Below are 22,951 nucleotides of genomic sequence, written 5' to 3' on the forward strand. Positions count from 1 at the left end.
GGCCACTGACTCCTTGAACATTTATTCATCATAATTGTTAAGTGTTGAGATCAGTTGCATAAAATGTCTTTTCTAAATGTCAAACACAGTCACCTACTGTTAAAAATAAAGTGTATGAGATTAAAGAACGATAAGTAAATCTAGGTGAGATCGACAGTTAAGTATCTCAGTAGAGAATCAGTGAAACTAAATACCCGCTTCCTCAATTCTCTCCACACCACAACGCAAACAGAATAGGTACGGTACACGACCCTGCTGTCAGAGGAGAAGTCAGAGGACAGTTGATAAGACACGTAGAAGACTTCATACTGAAGGTGAGTGACTTTACTTAAAGAATGCAGAAAGTGCAGAATTTCATTAATTTAAAAAACATCAAGAAAATTAACTATGACACTAATGAAGGTTTGATTTGTTGATCATTTTGCTTTCAAGAAAAATCCACATTTTAAAGCTTCCTGCATGGTATCACAAAAGTTAACAGACAAAATATGTAAAATCTTGACATTTATCATGACCAGATATGTAAAAATGACTTAACAATTATGATTAGAAATAAATGTAACACATGTTAGCTTTGAATTTTCGCTCATTATCTGTGTTCAAACTGAGGCTTTGACAAATTATTAGTAACATTTAGCAAATATCATTAATATTTATGAGAATATAGAAACATTGTTCTCAACAACCTGTCCTGAAGGTTTTATAGTTTAACAGTGATATGACATTGTGGTTAGTGAATGCTGCATTTTTATTTTATTTATTTATATTTTTAGATTTTATTGACTGTCCATTTTTTGTATCATCATTTCTGTTTTATTAGTTCTTATATACATATCATTTGCATGTTTGGAATCAATCACTAACTCAAATCAAATTAGGTGTAAAGTGCAGTTTGAGCCTGGCTGTACATCTAAACAATACAAACCTATTGTCTCTGCTTATGTGAGGAAAGAAAACATAAAAAAGAACAAGCCCTTGAAAACTAGTTTTGACAATCAAGTCCCTCTCTGTCATTTAACATTTCATCTAAAAAACAACGAAACACTCATTGTAGTCCGACACATTTTAACCACTTTTAGAGATTACAGATTTTTCAACCCAAGCAAAGTATAACAACTAATATTACTGTAACTATACATCAGAAAAGCTACTGTTGTATATTAAATGCACATTACAAGCCAAGTATTTCAGAAACCACTGGCCCTCAAAAACATCTACCAGGAATCTTTCGTTCCCTCCACCATAACCACTCTGAATAATATTAAATAGGCCTTGCAGTCTGTTGTTGGTTTTTGGATGTGTGTCCTTTATTATGTGTGTCTATGTATGTATGTATATATGTGCCTGTTGAGCCCTGTCAAAGAGGAATTTCTGCCACCATCTGGGCCAGACAATAAAGCTTTATCTGAACTTATCACATTTTTTATTTTATATTTATTTTTTTGTTTATTTTTTTTATTGTCTAAAACACATGGAACTTGCAGACTGCAGCTCATTGGAAATCCTAATTAATAAACTTGATAATAGACTCTGTTCAACATCACACTAAATGTACATGTGAAAGTACAAGTAGATAAAAATGTGTTTAGTGTGTCGGTATATTAAGCTAAGTGTAAATGACTCATTCTTCAATTCTCTTCTCAGAAGAACCAAACAAACAAAAATAGAACATACCAACGAGTTGTGAGAAACTTAGCGCCCAGATATAAACTACAAAGAAGACGTCACTTTGTAAATGTGGTGAGTGACCGTTTTACATTTGCTGATCCAAACGCTGCTGTGCATGAAAAGTCTTGTATTTTAAATTGTATCTATGTTGTTTTGTGACATATTTAGTTTAACTGAAATAAAGCTCTCGTGGTAGTCCACTACAGAAACCACATATGACACCATGCAACTTTAGAATGATGAACTGATTCTGTCTCAGCAGAAAATGATTTGGATCTACATGATCATCACATCTCTGGCAACGGCAGCTCTTTCAAAAGGTACAATTCTATCAACAGATAGAAATAGATTGAATACATACACAGAGTGAACTTATGGCTGTGAATTACTGTATAGTTACCGTCATGGTAGAAAGCTGCATATTATCCTCACATTTAACTGGAAACTATCAACCATTGTTTTACCTTCTCTTTTAAAATGAAATACTATATATACACCACGAAAACGTTTTGTGTAAGTATTGTGTTTTTATTTTGTTCCTATCAGGTTCTCTAGAATGCAACTTAAGTAAACCTACTGTAACAACCAAACAGTGTTTTGGAAACCCTGGAGAGCCGCTGATGTTTCACCTACCGACTCCAACTACAAAATTGTTTTTTAAAAAGAATAACACAGTCATTTTTACGTTACATGATAATACTGTGACAGTGGGTAAGAATAACACAAAGGACAAAAGAATGACGTTTCTCAACAATGGAACATTGAAGCTCAACGAGGCATCAAAGGAAGATTCTGGAGATTACCAGCTGGAAATACATGATTCCACCACTGGTAAACTCTTGCATAACATGAGCATCCACATAGAAATACAAGGTAAGACAAAAAATTTAATTGTATTTCATTTGAATCTAATTTAATGGAATGTAGCTGGTTAAAGGGCCAATTTGCATATATTATATATGTACATATTTCATCATCACTGTGTTTTGATGAGAAAATGAGTTAAATGTTTCACTGAAGCATTAATTGAAACATATATACTGTAAAGATTTTCAGAGCTGACAGTGGATTTTGATCATATGTTTGTCTTCCAGCTCCTGTGTCTAAACCAGCTGTGTCTCAGACATGTTTGTCACCAGAACAGATGATGGTCAGCTGCTCCTCTGAGGGAGATGGAGCAGAGATCATTTTATCTTTGGACAATAAGTTATGGATACACAGCGGAGCTGCAGAAAAACACAATATTACCGTCACTTTATACGGTCAGATGACAGGAAACCTGACGTGTGATGTTCAAAACAACGTCAGCAGTGAACAAACAGTCATCCAGCTCACAAGCTGTTCAGGTAATAAATTCATTTTCCAGACAGAAAGTATGTACCGTATTTTCCTGACTCTTAGTCATGTCATCACGTAGTTTAGCTGGCCATGCGACCTATATTCAGAAGCGACTTATATATCAAAAATATAGCCTACGCTATGACCACAATCTTCATCTTCCTCACGTGCTGTTCTCCTGGCTGCGCTGTGACCTGGGTCTCTGTCTCCGTAGCGCTTCACTCCCAGTCAATTCAGAGTATTTTAACAGCGTGTTCTGTGGTCCATCAGTTTGCTCCAGGCGATGGAGTTTTTTTTTTTTTGTTTCTTTTTTTGACCTGGCCTGTAGTAGGCTATATCGTTTAAACAAACATTAGCCTATATGAGACCCGGCTATTAATTAAATGTTTGAAAAATAAATGCAACTTGTAGATCAGTGCGACTTATATATGTTTTTTTCCTCTTCATGACATAGTTTTTGACAGATGCCACTAATACTCCGGTGCAACATATAGTCCAGAAAATACGGTAGATGATTTCACTGCCTAATCTGTGTTAATGTTTGTATTTACTAGATAACATCTCTTCTCATCTCTCTACTTTGGCTGTGGTTCTGATATCAAGTGTGGCCATTCTACTTCTCCTTTTGGCTGTGTTTCTTGGAATCAACCATTTCAATGAGACAACAAGCAACAAGACCAGAAGAAACAAGACAACAAGCCCTGTGACTGTTAGTAAAGGTAAGAGATGCAGTAAAAGCTCTACTGATTATCAGGTCATCGACCTTTAGGCTCACTAAGACCCATACTGATATTTAACTATAAAATTGTAAAATACGTACAGTGAACGTTTTGAAGATCATGTAGATGTTAGTTCATTAGTGTTGTTACTATTCTGTGTTATGACAGTTTTAAAACATGGATTATGGAAGATACATTTAAACAGTTTCAACTTCTTTCAGATGACGTTGAAAATGAGATAATCTACTCAGATGTTAAAGTGATGACGGCTGCAAGGAAGACCAGACACAACTGACTTTAAAATCCAACTTCATTTTCGCCTGAAACATCTTTTAATGTGACCTAGATATGAAAACAAACTGAACATTATTATCGTGTTTACAGGTGAAGGTGGTCTCTAGTTTAAGAAGAGTCAAACATTAACCTTAGGCTCATAGTTTAAAATGTTCTCTAACTGGTCTTCTTTCATACAGTATATATACACTTTTAATATTAGGTCTTTGTGCAAAGGTAGTGGCTAGCAAATAACCACTTCCTTGATTCATCTAAAAAAGAAGACAACAAACAGAAAAAACAAACTCACACCTGCTGCTCAGAAATTCCGTTGTCTTCAACAGCTGAAAGATAACAACCACAGTTCATATGCAGCGAGTGTCGACTAAAACCACATATTTGAAAGGGCCTTTGTGAAACCAGGGACTTTTAAACTGAATCTTCAATACACAGCATGAAGTTAACATGAGGTTTTAATGGCAATTTATTTTCATGGTTTGTTTTCATTGCAGTGAAGTTGATCAAATTTGTTGATGCATAATTGAGCAGCATTTTATTCCACTCACCGTCAAATAGTGTATTATGGTGTTGTACAATTTTGACTTTAACCTCCCAGTATATATATTTAGTTACATTTTATATTGTTTATTGTCTTATTAATTTTATTATTAATGTTTTCCTGTTGTCACCATGTGTGTTGTGATTTAATTAGTAAATAACTCATATTTAGCATAAATTATATACATGCATTTTTGTACATGATGTGCTGGAGAACGTGTAGACCTGTTTTTACTTTTACATGTATGTAAATATTTAGTCCATATTCAGGAAAAAAATCAATATGAACATGAAACTGCAAAATCTACTTAAACATTGATTTGGTCTAAAATAAGTTATTTAACTCATTTGTTTTTCCAGCAATTTTGGCAAAGTTTTGAAATGATGTGTAATTTATTGTAAGATTTGTAATAAAGTAAAGTTTAATAAAGAATTTGGTACATAATCAAGTGTTTACTGTCAGTGTAAACATTAACTAAAAAGAAAGAACAATGCTGCTTAATCTCGTCATTAGTCTAGGTTTATGATTAGTAACTGTCCCTTGAGTCATAGCAGAGCTCATGGTTAAGATGTGGACGATCTGGAATCACTGACAGGTTGAATAATTGAGTTGTAAATATTGCAGTAAGTATCACTGGCCACATGATGGGGTCAACAAGTCATCATCAAGTCCCTCTGGGTGTTAATAGTGTCTTAGTTTTCCTTCTCTGTTCACCAATAATGTAGGGGGCACTTGGCAAAGGCCTTCTTTTTATTTCAGTACTATAAAAAGCTGAACTGACATCAAAAACACAAATAAAGTATGTGTATGCACAATTAAGCTTATCAGGCTAATGCTTCAGTGGACCACATGGGTCAGCTTTTAGTCCACATCAGTGATACTTGAATGCCGTTGACCATGTAGCACATTCTCTGGATGTGGGAATTAAGACAAAAAGGAACTAAATATCAGTCAGAACATGATGCCTAATTAATTAATATTATATAGGTCCACCTTTACAGCCAAAACTACCCTGACCTGTAGAGGAAAGGACTTCACGAGTCCTTTAAAGGTGTGTTTTGTTCTTTGGCCACAAGACTTTAGCAGCAGATCCTTAAAGTCCTGTAAGACACCTGAACTATCACTTGGGGATTAATAAAGCCTAAGTTGTGAGGGGGGGGCCTCCATGAATTGGACTTATCTGTCCAGCACAACCCACAGATGGCTGCAGATCTGTGGAGCTTGCAGTCCAAGATTTGGACCTTAACTGCGTTACTCAAACCACTCATGATCCACTGTTGCAGGGCACATAGTTGAGTCGACTTTACTGCTGTGCAATGACGCTTTAAGCAGGAAGTCAAATAGTCACTGATCATGTGACAGCAACAACACTGACAGCTATAGGCTGTGCATTTCTGCAGCGCACAATATTAATAAGCGCATGTGTTTATGATAAGTTCCGTTGTGTTCTATTAGTTGACGTTGTTGCTGTGGTTGTAGAGTGAGTTTTCTGTCCTTGATGTCAGTGAACGCACCATGCAAGTGACTGAAGTTATGCTATGACCGACAGCAGACTGTGTTCAAGCTTCAATTACCTCACAGAAAAGTCCCTGTAGCTTAATTTGTGTGAAACGCTAAAATATGTATTCAGGTCAATAATATAGATTTAACTGTTACAAAGCATTACTTTCTACAATGCTTATATATGTGACATCATCAACTACTCAACATCAGCCCCTACAAAATACCATAACATATATAACCCACCCACTGGCTGGTGCAACAATAACGAGAAGGGCAGTGTTATTCACTTTTGGAGTGATGTCTGGAGTTCTTTACAGCTACTACCAGAGAACTAGAGATACAAGCTGGAGGCCTTGTAGGAAACATTTCTGACCACATGGTGGAGCCAAAACAGTTCATATAATAGGAAGACCCAGCATTAACAACATCTCTTTTAGTAGATCTACTCTGTAGTACCAATGTCTGTTTTAGTTGGGTTCTGCACCAAGCACAGACTGTACCCACAAGACAGGATGGCAAGGACAAGGAGAGACAACACATCAAACAAACCCTCAAAACATGTGGATATCCCAACTGGGCCTTTGTCAAAGGCTCAAAAAGATATCCCAGGAAGGACAGGGAAGAGGAGTACAGCAGAAGGAAGAACGTCACCATCCCCTAAAAGCCGGTGTATCAGAGAAAGTGAGAATTTCCGGAAAACACTGCATCCCAGTTTATTTCAAACCTGGCAACACACTAAGATAGAAACTGATCCAAAAGACAAAACACCCAGACAAAAACAGAGTAATGTAGTGTATGCTGTTCAGTGTAGTGAGGAATGTACAGACTTGTACACTGGGGAAACTAAACAATCCATCCACAAACGCATGGCCCAACACAGGAGAGCCAGCTCATCAGGGAACGACTCAGCAGTCCACCTCCACCTGAAGGACAAAGGACAGTCCTTTGAAAATACCGACGTCAAAGTCCTGGCCAGAGAGGACAGATGGTTTGAGAGAGGAGTAAAGGAAGCCATCTATGTCAAAGTGGAAAAACCTTCTCAAAACAGAAGAGGTGGACTGAGATTTAATTTATCATCTATTTATAATTCAGTTTTGACTTCTGTCCCCAAGAAGTTTCAACACCATTCACACCTTGAGCCTCCAGGCTCCCACTGACAATAGCCTTGTTAGAGCTCTATTCATAGGATAAGTAGCCTAGGCACACAGTTCCCCAAATTCAAGGACAGGTAAGTACCAGCCATTATGGAGATAGTGACCCCAGTTTCCGGTCAAGCAAGTTTCTGGTGGGTGTACCCACAGAGTTTTCCTATTTAAACCTCAATTTCCCACTAGTTTATCAGAACTGAAGAAGCTGCTCGGATGACTGGTGAAACGTCTTCAAAAAATTCTACAAGTCCAGCTGACCTTATTCAACGCTTTTTAGATTACCATGACCTGGATGACTGAGAACCTTCACAGACCCAGCCAAAAGATGACAACCACAGTTCATATGCAGCGAGTGTCGACTTAAACCACATATTTGAAAGGGCCTTTGTGAAACCAGGGACTTTTAAACTGTACCTCCACTATACAGCATGAAGTTAACATGAGGTTATAATGGGAATTTATTTCATAGTTGTGTAAACAACTTCTTACATCTATATAAACAGAACTGAACTGTAACTTCATATATTTGGTATTTGAGACAAGGCCCTCCAGTCTAAGATACTGCAACCATATCTACTGTAGCTTTCTTTTGTTTTAACATCCCCACCTCTGGGCTTCAAACTTTTGTCTTTACAGCTAAATATATACACTGGCCTCATACTTTGTCTGAGACAGCCAGCGAGTGGAAAAAGCTGTGGTTTTAACACACACCATCGCACATTAGGGTTTTCAAGTACATACTTCCTTTTAGTTTACTCCAACAAACTTTGATATGCAGACTATAGAGTAAAAGTGTGACTTGAAAACAAAGAATGTTCTATTGATATTTAAAGTCCATCTACATCTAGATATTGATAGAAGCACATGACAGATGTCATATAGTGGACGTTATCTTGATTAAGAAGTGTATCAGATCTGCCTGATAAAGCTGTGCAATGCAACATTTAAATAATTAGAATAATTTCATATTTTATAAGCCTCTAATGGAAGCTACTTTAGGCTTCAGAGAATACACAATGAAACACATGAAAGCTGGAGTCAGTGACATGCAGACTGTTGTATGATAAAACACTAGCTTTAAATTAGAAAACAATGTGTAGAAAGTCTACTTCCATGCTCCATAGAAAATAACAGAAGGAATATAATACTCTCACTGGCACATTTCCCTCGTCTGCTGGAAGTAATAACTTCACATTCACTACACACTATAAACATATCTTCTCTCTGCATTTGTCTGTGAGAATAATTAATAATAATAATTCATTAATAATTATGATTTTCCAAGATGAAATTAGGCCACTGACTCCTTGAACATTTATTCATCATAAACGTTAAGTGTTGAGATCAGATGCATAAAATGTATTTTCTAAATGTCACACACAGTCACCTACTGTTAAAAATAAAGTGTATGAGATTAAAGAACGATACGTGAATCTAAATTAGATTGACAGTTAAGTATCTCAGATGTAGTTAGGTGAAACTAAATAACCGCTTCCTCAATTCTATACACACCACAACACGAATAGAATAGGTACGGTACACGACCCTGCTGTCAGAAGAGGAGTCTGAGGACAGTTGATAATACACGTAGAAGACTTCATACTGAAGGTGAGTGACTTTATTTAAAGAATGAAGAAAGTGCAGAATTTCATTAGTTTAAAATGTAAAATCCTGACATTTATCATGACCAGATATGTAAAAATGACTTAACATTTATGATTAGAAATAAAATCTAACACATGTTAGCTTTGAATTTTCACTCATTATCTGTGTTCAAACTGAGGCTTTGACAAATTATTAGTAACATTTAGCAAATATCATTAATATTTATAAAAATATAGAAACATTGTTCTCAACAACCTGTCCTGAAGGTTTTATAGTTTAACAGTGATATGACATTGTGTTTAGTGAATGCTGCGTTTTTATTTAATTTAACATTTTTAAAGATTTTATTGACTGTCCATTTTTTGTATCATCATTTCTGTTTTATTAGTTCTTATATACATATCATTTGCATGTTCGGAATCAATCACTAACTCAAATCAAATGTGGTGTAAAGTGCAGTTTGAGCCTGGCTGTACATCTAAACAATACAAACCTATTGTCTCTGCTTATGTGAGAAATAAAACATAGAAGGAACGAGCCCTTGAAAACTAGTTTGACAATCAAGTCCCTCTCTGTCATTTAACATTTAATCTAAAAAACAAGGAAACAACTCATTGTAGCCTGACACATTTTAACCACTTTTAGAGATTACAGATTTTTCAACCCGAGCAAAGTATAACAACTAATATTACTGTAACTATACATCAGAAAAGCTACTGTTGTATGTTAAATGCACATTACAAGCCAAGTATTTCAGAAACCACTGGCCCTCAAAAACATCTACAAGGAATCTTTCATTCCCTCTGCCATAACCACTCTGAATAATATTAAATAGGCCTTGCAGTCTGTTGTTGGTTTTTGGATGTGTGTCCTTTATTATGTGTGTCTATGTATGTATGTATATATGTGCCTGTTGAGCCCTGTCAAAGAGGAATTTCTGCCACCATCTGGGCCAGACAACAAAGCTTTATCTGAACTTATCACATTTTTTATTTTATATTTACTTCTTTTTTTTATTGTCTAAAACACATGGAACTTGCAGACTGCAGCTCATTTAAAAATCCTAATTAATAAACTTGATAATAGCCTCTGTTCAACATCACATTAAATGTACATGTGAAAATACGAGTACATAAAAATATGTTTAGTGCGTCGGTATATTTAGCTAAGTGTAAATGACTCATTCTTCAATTCTCTTCTCAGAAGAAGCAAACAACAAAAATACAACATACCAACGAGTTGTGAGTGAGAAACTTAGCGCCCAGATAATAATCTACAAAGAAGACGTCGCTTTGTAAATGTGGTGAGTGACCGTTTTACATTTGCTGATGCTAACGCTGCTGTGCATGAAAAGTCTTGTATTTTAAATTGTATCTACGTTGTTTTGTGACATATTTAGTTTAACTGAAATAAAGCTCTGCGTGGTAGTCCACTACAGAAACCACATATGACACCATGCAACTTTAGAATGATGAACTGATTCTGTCTCAGCAGAAAATGATTTGGATCTACATGATCATCACATCTCTGGCAACGGCAGCTCTTTCAGAAGGTACAATTCAGCTTTTAAGTTTGCACTGATATTAATATCTGGATATTAAAATGTTGAGGCGTTAAAAGTTCTATTGAAGGTTATCATGATTTATTATGACTGGATGATTGCTGAAGCTCAGACTTTTGATGGAATGTAGTCGAGTTTATTCAGTCATTCACTCAAGATTTGTTGAAGTGATCATGTTGAAGTGATTTTCTCCTGGAAATGTCTGATAACAGATATAAATAAATTGAATACATACACAGAGTGAACTTATGGCTGTGAATTACTGTATAGTTACCGTCATGGTAGAAAGCTGCATATTATCCTCACAGCATCACAATGAAATAGTATATATACACCACGAAAAGTTTTTAATGTGTATTTTGTTCCTATCAGGTTCTCTAGAATGCAACTTAAGTAAAGCTACTATAACAACCAAACAGTGTTTTGGAAAACCTGGAGAGCCGCTGATGTTTCACCTACCGACTTCAACTAAAAAAATGTTTTTGAAAAAGAATAGTGATATAATTTTTAGGTTAGTCAATAATATAGACCTAACAGACACCAATAGCAAAAAGGACAAAAGAATGACGTTTTTCAACAATGGAACATTGAAGCTTAACAAGGCATCAAAGGAAGATTCTGGAGATTACCTGCTGGAAACATATACTACCACTCGCCTATATGTCCATGTAATCCACATCCATGTAGAAATACAAGGTAAGACAAAAAAATTGAATTGTATTTCATTCACATCTAATTTAATGGAATGTAGCTGGTTAAAGGGCCAATTTGCATATATTATATATGTACATATTTCATCATCACTGTGTTTTGATGAGAAAATAAGTTAAATGTTTCACTGGAGCATTAATTGAAACATATATACTGTAAAGATTTTCAGAGCTGACAGTGGATTTTGATCATATGTTTGTCTTCTAGCTCCTGTGTCTAAACCAGCTGTGTCTCAGATATGTTTGTCACCAGAACAGATGATGGTCAGCTGCTCCTCTGAGAGAGATGGAGCAGAGATCATTTTATCTTTGGACAATAACTTATTGATTCACAGCAGAGCTGCAGAAAAACACGATGTTACCGTCAGTTTATACGGTCAGATGACAGGAAACCTGACGTGTGATGTTCAAAACAACGTCAGTAGAGAACAAACAGTCATCCAGCTCACAAGCTGTTCGGGTAATTAATTCATTTCCCTTTTTAGATAAAAAGTATGTAGATGATTTCACTCCTAATCTGTGTTAATGTTTGTATTTTCTAGGTAACATCTGTTCTCATCTCTCTCCTTTGACTGTGGCTCTGATATCAAGTGTGGTCACTCTACTTCTCCTTTTGGCCGTGATTCTTGGTATCAAACGTTTCAACAAGACAATGAGCAACAAGACCAGAAGAAACAAGACAACAAGCAACAAGACACCAAGAAACAAGACAACAAGCCCTGTGACCGTTAGTAAAGGCGAGATATGCAGTGAGAGCTCTACTGATTATCAGGTCATTGACCTTCAGGCTCACGAAGACCCATACTGATATTTAACTATAAAATTGTAAAATATGTTCAAAATGGGTTCATTAGTGTTGTTACTATTCTATGTAAAGTTTAAAACATGGGTTATGGAGGATACATTTAAACTGTTTCAACTAATTTCAGATGATAAAGTGATGACAGCTGCAAGATACACAAGACGCAACTTTAAAATCCAACTTCATTTTCTCCCAAACAGTTATTTTGAAACTTTCCTCACATAGATAACTGTCTTTTATTGTGAGCCACCTTATTTGTTCATCTTTGTTAATTGTACACCGATCAGGCATAACATTATGACCACCTTTCTGTCAACATGATTTATTTCTCCTGTCAGTAGTCATAATGTTGTGGCTGATCGGTGTATGTCGATGTAATTCATATAGTCTTAAGAAATATTCAGGAAGCAGTTATCAACATAATCATGTCTAGATCTTTAAAGGTTAGAAAAGTCTCACTGGTCCTTTCATGTGACCTAGATATGAATACTATCTGAACATTATTACTGTGTTTACAGGTGAAGGTGGTCTCTAGTTTAAGAAGAGTCAAACATTAACCTTAGGCTCATAGTTTAAAATGTTCTTTCACTGGTCTTCATTCATTGTTGTAACCTTAAAACACACATGAATTACAAACCAGTTTTACAGAGATGCTAAATCATGTGACATCAATGTGTACCTATATAAAGTAGATCAGAGGTCAACTAGAAAGTGATGCTACATTTCACATTACACACATTAAATCTACTACAGTTACACAGCATCCATCCACGATGCATCACTGCTAATTCTTAATGTCTTAAAGCTCAGGTCCATTGTTCATACAGTATATATACACTTTTAATATTAGGACTTTGTGCAAAGGTAGTGGCTAGCAAATAACCACTTCCTTGATTCATCTAAAAAAACAAGACAACAAACAGAAAAAACAAACTCACACCTGCTGCTCAGAAATTCTGTTGTCTTCAACAGCTGAAAGACAACAACCACAGTTCATATGCATATGAGTGTCGACTAAAACCACATATTTGAAAGGGCCTTTGTGAAACCAGGGACTATTAAACTGTACCTCCACTATACAGCATGAAGTTAATATGAGGTTTCAATGGCAATTTATTTTCATGGTTGTGTAAATAACTTCTTACATCTGTATAATCAATATATTTAGCAGTGAAGTTGATATACAGAGCAAATTTGTTGATGCATAATTGAGCAGCATTTTATTCAACTCACCATCAAATAGTGTATTATGGCGTTGTACAATTTTGACTTTAACCTCCCAGTATATATATTTAGTTATATTTTATATTGTTTATTTTCTTATTAATTTTATTATTAATGTTTTCATATTTCCATCGTGTGTCTTGTGATTTAATTAGTAAATAACTCATATTTAGCATAAATTATATACATGCATTTTTGTACATGATGTGCTGGAGAACCTGTAGACCTGTTTTTACTTTTACATGTATGTAAATATTTAGTCCATATTCAGGAAAAAATAATCGATATGAACATGAAACTGCAAAATCTACTTAAACATTGATTTGGTCTAAAATAAGTTATTTAACTCATTTGTTTTTCCAGCAATTTTGGCAAAGTTTTGAAATGATGTGTAGCTTATTGTAAGATTTGTAATAAAGTAAAGTTTAATAAATAATTTGGAACATAATCAAGTGCTGTGTTTACTGCCAGTGTAAACATGAACTAAAAAGAAAGAACAACGCTGTTTAATCTCGTCATTAGTCTAGGTTTATGATTAGTAACTGTGCCTTGAGTCATAGCAGAGCTCATGGTTAAGATGTGGACGATCTGGAATAACTGACAGGTTGAATAATTGAGTTGTAAATATTGCAGTAAGTATCACTGGCCACATGATGGGGTCAACGAGTCATTATCAAGTCCCTCTGGGTGTTAATAGTGTCTTAGTTTTCCTTCTCTGTTCACCAATAATGTAGGGGGCACTTGGCAAAGGCCTTCTTTTTATGTCAGAACTATAAGAAGCTGAACTGACATCAAAAACACAAATAAAGTATGAATATGCACAATTAAGCTTATCAGGTTAATGCTTCAGTGGACCACATGGGTCAGCTTTTAGTCCACATCAGTGATGCTTGGATGCCCTTGACCATGTAGCACATTCTCTGGATGTGGGAATTACGACAAAAAGGAACTACATATCAGTCAGAACAGGATGCCTAATTAATTAATATTATATAGGTCCACCTTTACAGCCAAAACTACCCTGACCTGTAGAGGAAAGGACTTCACGAGTCCTTTAAAGGTGTGTTTTGTTCTTTGGCCACAAGACTTTAGCAGCAGATCCTTAAAGTCCTGTAAGACACCTGAACTATCACTTGGGGATTAATAAAGCCTAAGTTTTGAGGTGGGGCCTCCATGAATTGGACTTATCTGTCCAGCACAACCCACAGATGGCTGCAGATCTGTGGAGCTTGCAGTCCAAGATTTGGACTTTAACTGCGTTCCTCAAACCACTCTTGATCCACTGTTGCAGGGCACATAGTTGAGTCGACTTTACTGCTGTGCAATGACGCTTTAAGCAGCAAGTCAACTAACCACTGATCATGTGACAGCAACAACACTGACAGCTATAGGCTATGCATTTCTGCAGTGCACAATATTAATAAGCGCATGTGTTTATGATCAGTTCTGTTGTGTTCTATTAGTTGACGTTGTTGCTGTGGTTGTAGAGTGAGTTTTCTGTCCTTGATGTCAGTGAATGCACCATACAAGTGACTGAAGTTATGATACGACCAACAGCCGACTGTGTTCAAGCTTCAATTACCTCACAGAAAAGTCCCTGTAGCTTAATTTGTGTGAAACGCTAAAATATGTAGATTTAACTGTTACAAAGCATTACTTTCTACAGTGCTCATATATGTGACATCATCAACTACTCAATGTCAGCCCCTACAAAATACCATAACATATATAACCCACCCAGTGGCTGGTGCAACAATAACAAGAAGGGCAGTGTTATTCACTTCTGGAGTTCTTTACAGCTACTACCAGAGAACTAGAGATACAAGCTGGAGGCCTTGTAGGAAACATTTCTGACCACATGGTGGAGCCAAACAGTTCATATAACAGGGAGATCCAGCAACAACAACATCAGTATTAACAGATCTACTCTGTAGTACCGATGTCTGTTTTAGTTGGGTTCTGCTTAAGGCTTCAGAGAATACACTATGGATATGGTAGTGACAACATAACACATGTTGTCAAACAGTGACAACAGTATCTTTAAATCAGAAAACAACATGTGCAAAGTGTCGTACTTCCATTCTCCTTTGTAAATAACAAGAATTCACTTGCACATTTCCCTCATCTGCTCTCACGATTAACTTACTGCGAATTGCAGACTTTTTTTTCACATTCACTGACAATTCACACTGACTTCACATTACAAACATACTTCCATTTGACTGCATGGCCTGTGACCACTGACGTTAACTGGAATTAACATATTAATTTTGCAAAATGGATGGCATATTTGATCCCCAATATGCTCCCCGGGCGCACCCACCAGAGGGGTACACATTACTGTGTGTGAACAAATGGATGGGTCAAACAGCAGGACAGAATTTCCCATCAGGGATCAATATAGTATATCAAAATCAAAAAAAAAAAAAAAAAAAAAAAAGAAGTCCAGCTGACCTTTTTCAGCACATTTTAGATTACCATGACCTGGATGACTGAGAACCTTCACAGACCCAACCAAAAGACGACAACCACAGTTCAAATGCAGCGAGTGTCGACTAAAACCACATATTTGAAAGGGCCTTTGTGAAACCAGGGACTTTTAAACTGTACCTCCACTATACAGCATGAAGTTAATATGAGGTTATAATGGCAATTTATTTCATAGTTGTGTAAATAACTTCTTACATCTGTATAAACACAAACTGAACTGTAACTTCATATATTTGGTATTTGAGACAAGGCCTCCAGTCTAAGATACTGCAACCATATCTACTGTAGCTTTCTTTTGTTTTAATATACCCACCTCTGGGCTTTTACCCTTTGTCTTTACAGCTAAATATATACACTGGCCTCATACTGTGGCTGAAAAAGCTGTGGTTTTAACACACACCATCGCACATTAGGGTTTTCAAGTACATACTTCCTTTTAGTTTGCTCCAACAAACTTTGATATGCAGACTATAGAGAAACAGCGTGACTTGAAAATAAAGTATGTTCTATTAATATTTAAAGTCCATCTACATCTAGATATTGGCAGAAGCACATGACAGATGTCATATAGTAGATGTTATCTTGATTAAGAAGTGTATCACATCTTCCTGATAAAGCTGTGCAACGCAATATTTTAATAATAAGAACACATGAAAGCTGGAGTCAGTGACATGCAGACTGTTGTATGATAAAACACTAACTTTAAATTAGAAAACAATGCGTAGAGAGTCTACTTCCATGCTCCATAGAAATAACAGAAGGAATATAATACTCTCACTGGCACATTTCCCTGGTCTGCTGGAAGTAATAACTTCACATTCACTACACACTATGAACATATCTTCTCTCTGCATTTGTCTGTGAGAATAATTAAATAATAATAATTCATTAATAATAATGATTTTCTAAGATGAAATTAGGCCACTGACTCCTTGAACATTTATTCATCATAATTGTTAAGTGTTGAGATCAGTTGCATAAAATGTCTTTTCTAAATGTCAAAACAGTCACCTACTGTTAAAATAAAGTGTATGAGATTAAAGAACGATAAGTAAATCTAGGTGAGATCGACAGTTAAGTATCTCAGTAGAGAATCAGTGAAACTAAATACCCGCTTCCTCAATTCTCTCCACACCACAACGCAAACAGAATAGGTACGGTACACGACCCTGCTGTCAGAGGAGAAGTCAGAGGACAGTTGATAAGACACGTAGAAGACTTCATACTGAAGGTGAGTGACTTTACTTAAAGAATGCAGAAAGTGCAGAATTTCATTAATTTAAAAAACATCAAGAAAATTAACTATGACACTAATGAAGGTTTGATTTGTTGATCATTTTGCTTTCAAGAGAAAATCCACATTTTAAAGCTTCCTGCATGGTATCACAAAAGTTAACAGACAAAATATGTAAAATCTTGACATTTATCATGACCAGATATGTAAAAATGACTTAACAATTATGATTAGAAATAAATGTAACACATGTTAGCTTTGAATTTTCGCTCATTATCTGTGTTCAAACTGAGGCTTTGACAAATTATTAGTAACATTTAGCAAATATCATTAATATTTATGAGAATATAGAAACATTGTTCTCAACAACCTGTCCTGAAGGTTTTATAGTTTAACAGTGATATGACATTGTGGTTAGTGAATGCTGCATTTTTATTTTATTTATTTATATTTTTAGATTTTATTGACTGTCCATTTTTTGTATCATCATTTCTGTTTTATTAGTTCTTATATACATATCATTTGCATGTTCGGAATCAATCACTAACTCAAATCAAATTAGGTGTAAAGTGCAGTTTGAGCCTGGCTGTACATCTAAACAATACAAACCTATTGTCTCTGCTTATGTGAGAAATAAAACATAGAATGAACGAGCCCTTGAAAACTAGTTTGACAATCAAGTCCCTCTCTGTCATTTAACATTTCATCTAAAAAACAACGAAACACTCATTGTAGTCCGACACATTTTAACCACTTTTAGAGATTACAGATTTTTCAACCCAAGCAAAGTATAACAACTAATATTACTGTAACTATACATCAGAAAAGCTACTGTTGTATATTAAATGCACATTACAAGCCAAGTATTTCAGAAACCACTGGCCCTCAAAAACATCTACCAGGAATCTTTCGTTCCCTCCACCATAACCACTCTGAATAATATTAAATAGGCCTTGCAGTCTGTTGTTGGTTTTTGGATGTGTGTCCTTTATTATGTGTGTCTATGTATGTATGTATATATGTGCCTGTTGAGCCCTGTCAAAGAGGAATTTCTGCCACCATCTGGGCCAGACAATAAAGCTTTATCTGAACTTATCACATTTTTATTTTATATTTATTTTTTTGTTTATTTTTTTTATTGTCTAAAACACATGGAACTTGCAGACTGCAGCTCATTGGAAATCCTAATTAATAAACTTGATAATAGACTCTGTTCAACATCACACTAAATGTACATGTGAAAGTACAAGTAGATAAAAATGTGTTTAGTGTGTCGGTATATTAAGCTAAGTGTAAATGACTCATTCTTCAATTCTCTTCTCAGAAGAACCAAACAACAAAAATAGAACATACCAACGAGTTGTGAGAAACTTAGCGCCCAGATAATAAACTACAAAGAAGACGTCACTTTGTAAATGTGGTGAGTGACCGTTTTACATTTGCTGATCCAAACGCTGCTGTGCATGAAAAGTCTTGTATTTTAAATTGTATCTATGTTGTTTTGTGACATATTTAGTTTAACTGAAATAAAGCTCTCGTGGTAGTCCACTACAGAAACCACATATGACACCATGCAACTTTAGAATGATGAACTGATTCTGTCTCAGCAGAAAATGATTTGGATCTACATGATCATCACATCTCTGGCAACGGCAGCTCTTTCAAAAGGTACAATTCTATCAACAGATAGAAATAGATTGAATACATACACAGAGTGAACTTATGGCTGTGAATTACTGTATAGTTACCGTCATGGTAGAAAGCTGCATATTATCCTCACATTTAACTGGAAACTATCAACCATTGTTTTACCTTCTCTTTTAAAATGAAATACTATATATACACCACGAAAACGTTTTTGTGTAAAGTATTGTGTTTTTATTTTGTTCCTATCAGGTTCTCTAGAATGCAACTTAAGTAAACCTACTGTAACAACCAAACAGTGTTTTGGAAACCCTGGAGAGCCGCTGATGTTTCACCTACCGACTCCAACTACAAAATTGTTTTTTAAAAAGAATAACACAGTCATTTTTACGTTACATGATAATACTGTGACAGTGGATAAGAATAACACAAAGGACAAAAGAATGACGTTTCTCAACAATGGAACATTGAAGCTCAACGAGGCATCAAAGGAAGATTCTGGAGATTACCAGCTGGAAATACATGATTCCACCACTGGTAAACTCTTGCATAACATGAGCATCCACATAGAAATACAAGGTAAGACAAAAAATTTAATTGTATTTCATTTGAATCTAATTTAATGGAATGTAGCTGGTTAAAGGGCCAATTTGCATATATTATATATGTACATATTTCATCATCACTGTGTTTTGATGAGAAAATGAGTTAAATGTTTCACTGAAGCATTAATTGAAACATATATACTGTAAAGATTTTCAGAGCTGACAGTGGATTTTGATCATATGTTTGTCTTCCAGCTCCTGTGTCTAAACCAGCTGTGTCTCAGACATGTTTGTCACCAGAACAGATGATGGTCAGCTGCTCCTCTGAGGGAGATGGAGCAGAGATCATTTTATCTTTGGACAATAAGTTATGGATACACAGCGGAGCTGCAGAAAAAACACAATATTACCGTCACTTTATACGGTCAGATGACAGGAAACCTGACGTTGTGATGTTCAAAACAACGTCAGCAGTGAACAAACAGTCATCCAGCTCACAAGCTGTTCAGGTAATAAATTCATTTTCCAGACAGAAAGTATGTACCGTATTTTCCTGACTCTTAGTCATGTCATCACGTAGTTTAGCTGGCCATGCGACCTATATTCAGAAGCGACTTATATATCAAAAATATAGCCTACGCTATGACCACAATCTTCATCTTCCTCACGTGCTGTTCTCCTGGCTGCGCTGTGACCTGGGTCTCTGTCTCCGTAGCGCTTCACTCCCAGTCAATTCAGAGTATTTTAACAGCGTGTTCTGTGGTCCATCAGTTTGCTCCAGGCGATGGAGTTTTTTTTTTTGTTTGTTTTTTTTTACCTGGCCTGTAGTAGGCTATATCATTTAAACAAAGTCGGCCATTAGCCTATATGAGACCCGGCTATTAATTAAATGTTTGAAAAATAAATGCAACTTGTAGATCAGTGCGACTTATATATGTTTTTTTCCTCTTCATGACATAGTTTTTGACAGATGCCACTAATACTCCGGTGCAACATATAGTCCAGAAAATACGGTAGATGATTTCACTGCCTAATTTGTGTTAATGTTTGTATTTTCTAGATAACATCTCTTCTCATCTCTCTCCTTTGACTGTGGCTCTGATCTCAAGTGTGGCCATTCTACTTCTCCTTTTGGCTGTGATTCTTGGAATCAAATGTTTCAATAAGACAATGAGCAACAAGACACCAAGAAACAAGACAACAAGCCCTGTGACCGTTAGTAAAGGTGAGAGATGCAGTAAAAGCTCTACTGACTATCAGGTCATCGACCTTCAGGCTCACTAAGACCCATACTGATATTTAACTATAAAATTGTAAAATATGTACAGTGAACGTTTTGAAAATCATTTAGGTGTTAGTTCAATAGTGCTGTTACTATTCTGTGGTATGACAGTTTAAAACATGGATTATTGAAGACACATTTAAACTGTTTCAACTTCTTTCAGATGACGCTGAAGATGAGATAATCTACTCAGATGTTAAAGTGATGACGGCTGCAAGGAAGACCAGACACAACTGACTTTAAAATCCTACTTCATTTTCTCCTGAAACATCTTTTCTGACCATTATGAGTCACCTTGTTTGTTCACCTTTGTTAAACGTACACCAATCAGGCATAATATTATGACCACCTTACTAATATTGTGTAGATCTCCCTTGTGCCTCCAAACCAGTTGTGACTCATCAGAGAATGGACATTGAAAAAAGTCTCACTGGTCCTTTCATGTGACCTAGATATGAATACTATCCGAACATTATTACTGTGTTTACAGGTGAAGGTGGTCTCTAGTTTAAGAAGAGTCAAACATTAACCTCAGGCTCATAGTTTAAAATGTTCTCTAGTTGGTCTTCATTCATTGTTGTAACCTTAAAGACCACATGAATTACAACCCAGTTTTACAGAGATGCTAAATCATGTGACATCAATGTGTACCTATATAAAGTAGATCAGAGGTCAACTAGAAAGTGATGCTACATTTCACATTACACACATTAAATCTACTACAGTTACACAGCATCCACCTACGATGCATCACTGCTAATTCATAATGTCTTAAAGCTCAGGTCCAGTGTTCATACAGTATATATACACTTTTAATATTAGGTCTTTGTGTACAGGTAGTGGCTAGCAAATAACCACTTCCTTGATTCATCTAAAAAACAAGACAACAAACAGAAAAAACAAACTCACACCTGCTGCTCAGAAATTCCGTTGTCTTCAACAACCAAAAGATAACAACCACAGTTCATATGCAGTGAGTGTCGACTAAAACCACATATTTGAAAGGGCCTTTGTGAAACCAGGGACTTTTAAACTGACCCTCCACTATACAGCATGAAATTAACATGAGGTTTTAATTGCAATTTATTTTCATGGTTGTGTAAATAACTTCTTACATCTGTATAAACATTAACAACAATGACAAAGTGTATATAAGTTGATATGCAGTGAAAAATTATTGATGCAAAATCGAGTGGCATTTGTTTTTCAGTCACTGTTAAACAGTGTATAATGGTGTCGTACAATTTTGAATTTAACATCCCAATAACATATTTAGTTATATTTCATTTTATTATTAATAGTTCAAGTATATTTTCATAATGTGTTGTGATTTAGATAGTCAATAACTCATATTTAGCATAAATTACATAATTGATTTTTTGTACATGATGTGTTGAGAAAGTTTTGCTATGATATGTGGCTTATTGTAAGATCTGTAATCAAATAAAGTTTAATAAAGGATTTGGTACATAATGGATGAATCAAGTGATGTGTTTACTGTTTAATGGTTCAGCAGTTAACATGTTATACAGTGGTAGCACAGAACTGCCTGACTAGTAATAGACAAGACATTAGATAAGAAATTAGACAACAGGTGCTCCGTGCTAGAGAGAAGAAATTAGAGGACAGGTGCTCAGTGGATCATCTCCCAGCAGTCTAGGTCTATTGCAGATGAACTCTGGGATGGTTCAGTCCAGCTCTAACTATAAGCTTTATCAAAAGGAAAGTCTAAGCATAAAAGTAGAGAGGGTGTCTGCTTCCTGAATCCAAACTAGGAGCAGATTCCACAGGAGAGGAGCCTGACAGCTGAAGGATCTACTTCCCACTCAATTTTTTTGAAATTCCAGGGACCACAAGTAGTCCTGCACTTTGTGACTGAAGCGATCTGTTTGGATGATATGATGGTGGTTAAGATACGATGGAGAGAGGCATTTCAGGGCTGTTTATGTAAGGAGGAGGAGCTTAAATTAGTTTTTGATTTTAAAGAGAGTCATATGATCTCATGCTAATTCCTGTCAATGCATTTGCTGTGGTTGTGAGTCATTTTAGAGAGCAATTAGCCACACAGCAATGAACTACAGCAATCCAGACTGGAATACAAAAACGCATGAACTAATTTTTCAGCATCACAGAAACAGGATGTTCCTAATTTTGATGATGGTACACAAAAAGAAAGAAGGCAGCCCTGGTCACTTGTTTTATGTGTAAATTAAAGGACAAATCATCATCAAATATAACACCAAGGGTTTTCACAGTAGTACTGGAGTGACATCTGGAGTTCTTTACAGCTACTACCAGAGAACTAGAGATACAAGCTGGAGGCCTTGTAGGAAACATTTCTGACCACATGATGGAGCCAAAGAGTTCATATAACAGGGAGACCCAGCAATAACAACATCTGTGATAGCAAATCTACACTGTAGCACCAATGTGTTTACTGGCACGTCTCTCATCTAACCTCAATATTAATTATTATGACATTTTTTTCACATTCACTGACAATTCACAATGACTTCACATTACAAACATACTCTCATCTCCTCTCTACATTTATCTATGTGGTTTGTGTCCACTGACCTACTTGAATTATCATATTCATTTTCCAAAATGAATGGCATATTTAACACCAGCAAACAATTTAGTTCA

At 35.8% G+C, this 22,951-nt stretch overlaps 1 protein-coding gene across 2 annotated transcripts in view; it reads left to right on the top strand.

The window, feature by feature from the left end:
• The first annotated feature begins 237 nt into the window (after positions 1 to 237).
• Positions 238 to 22,951, top strand: part of LOC125021335 — a 36,575-nt gene continuing 13,861 nt past the window's right edge. Inside the window, exons 1-2 of one of the 2 annotated variants that reach the window (XR_007114324.1) lie at positions 238 to 314; positions 10,017 to 10,116. The gene's annotated coding sequence lies outside the window, so the exon portion shown is untranslated. Of the gene's footprint in view, positions 315 to 9,972; positions 10,117 to 22,951 lie in introns of those variants that run through there. The other variant, XM_047607357.1, reaches the window with a different exon arrangement.

Source organism: Mugil cephalus, chromosome 15 (assembly GCF_022458985.1).
Source record: "Mugil cephalus isolate CIBA_MC_2020 chromosome 15, CIBA_Mcephalus_1.1, whole genome shotgun sequence".
Taxonomy (NCBI): domain Eukaryota; kingdom Metazoa; phylum Chordata; class Actinopteri; order Mugiliformes; family Mugilidae; genus Mugil; species Mugil cephalus.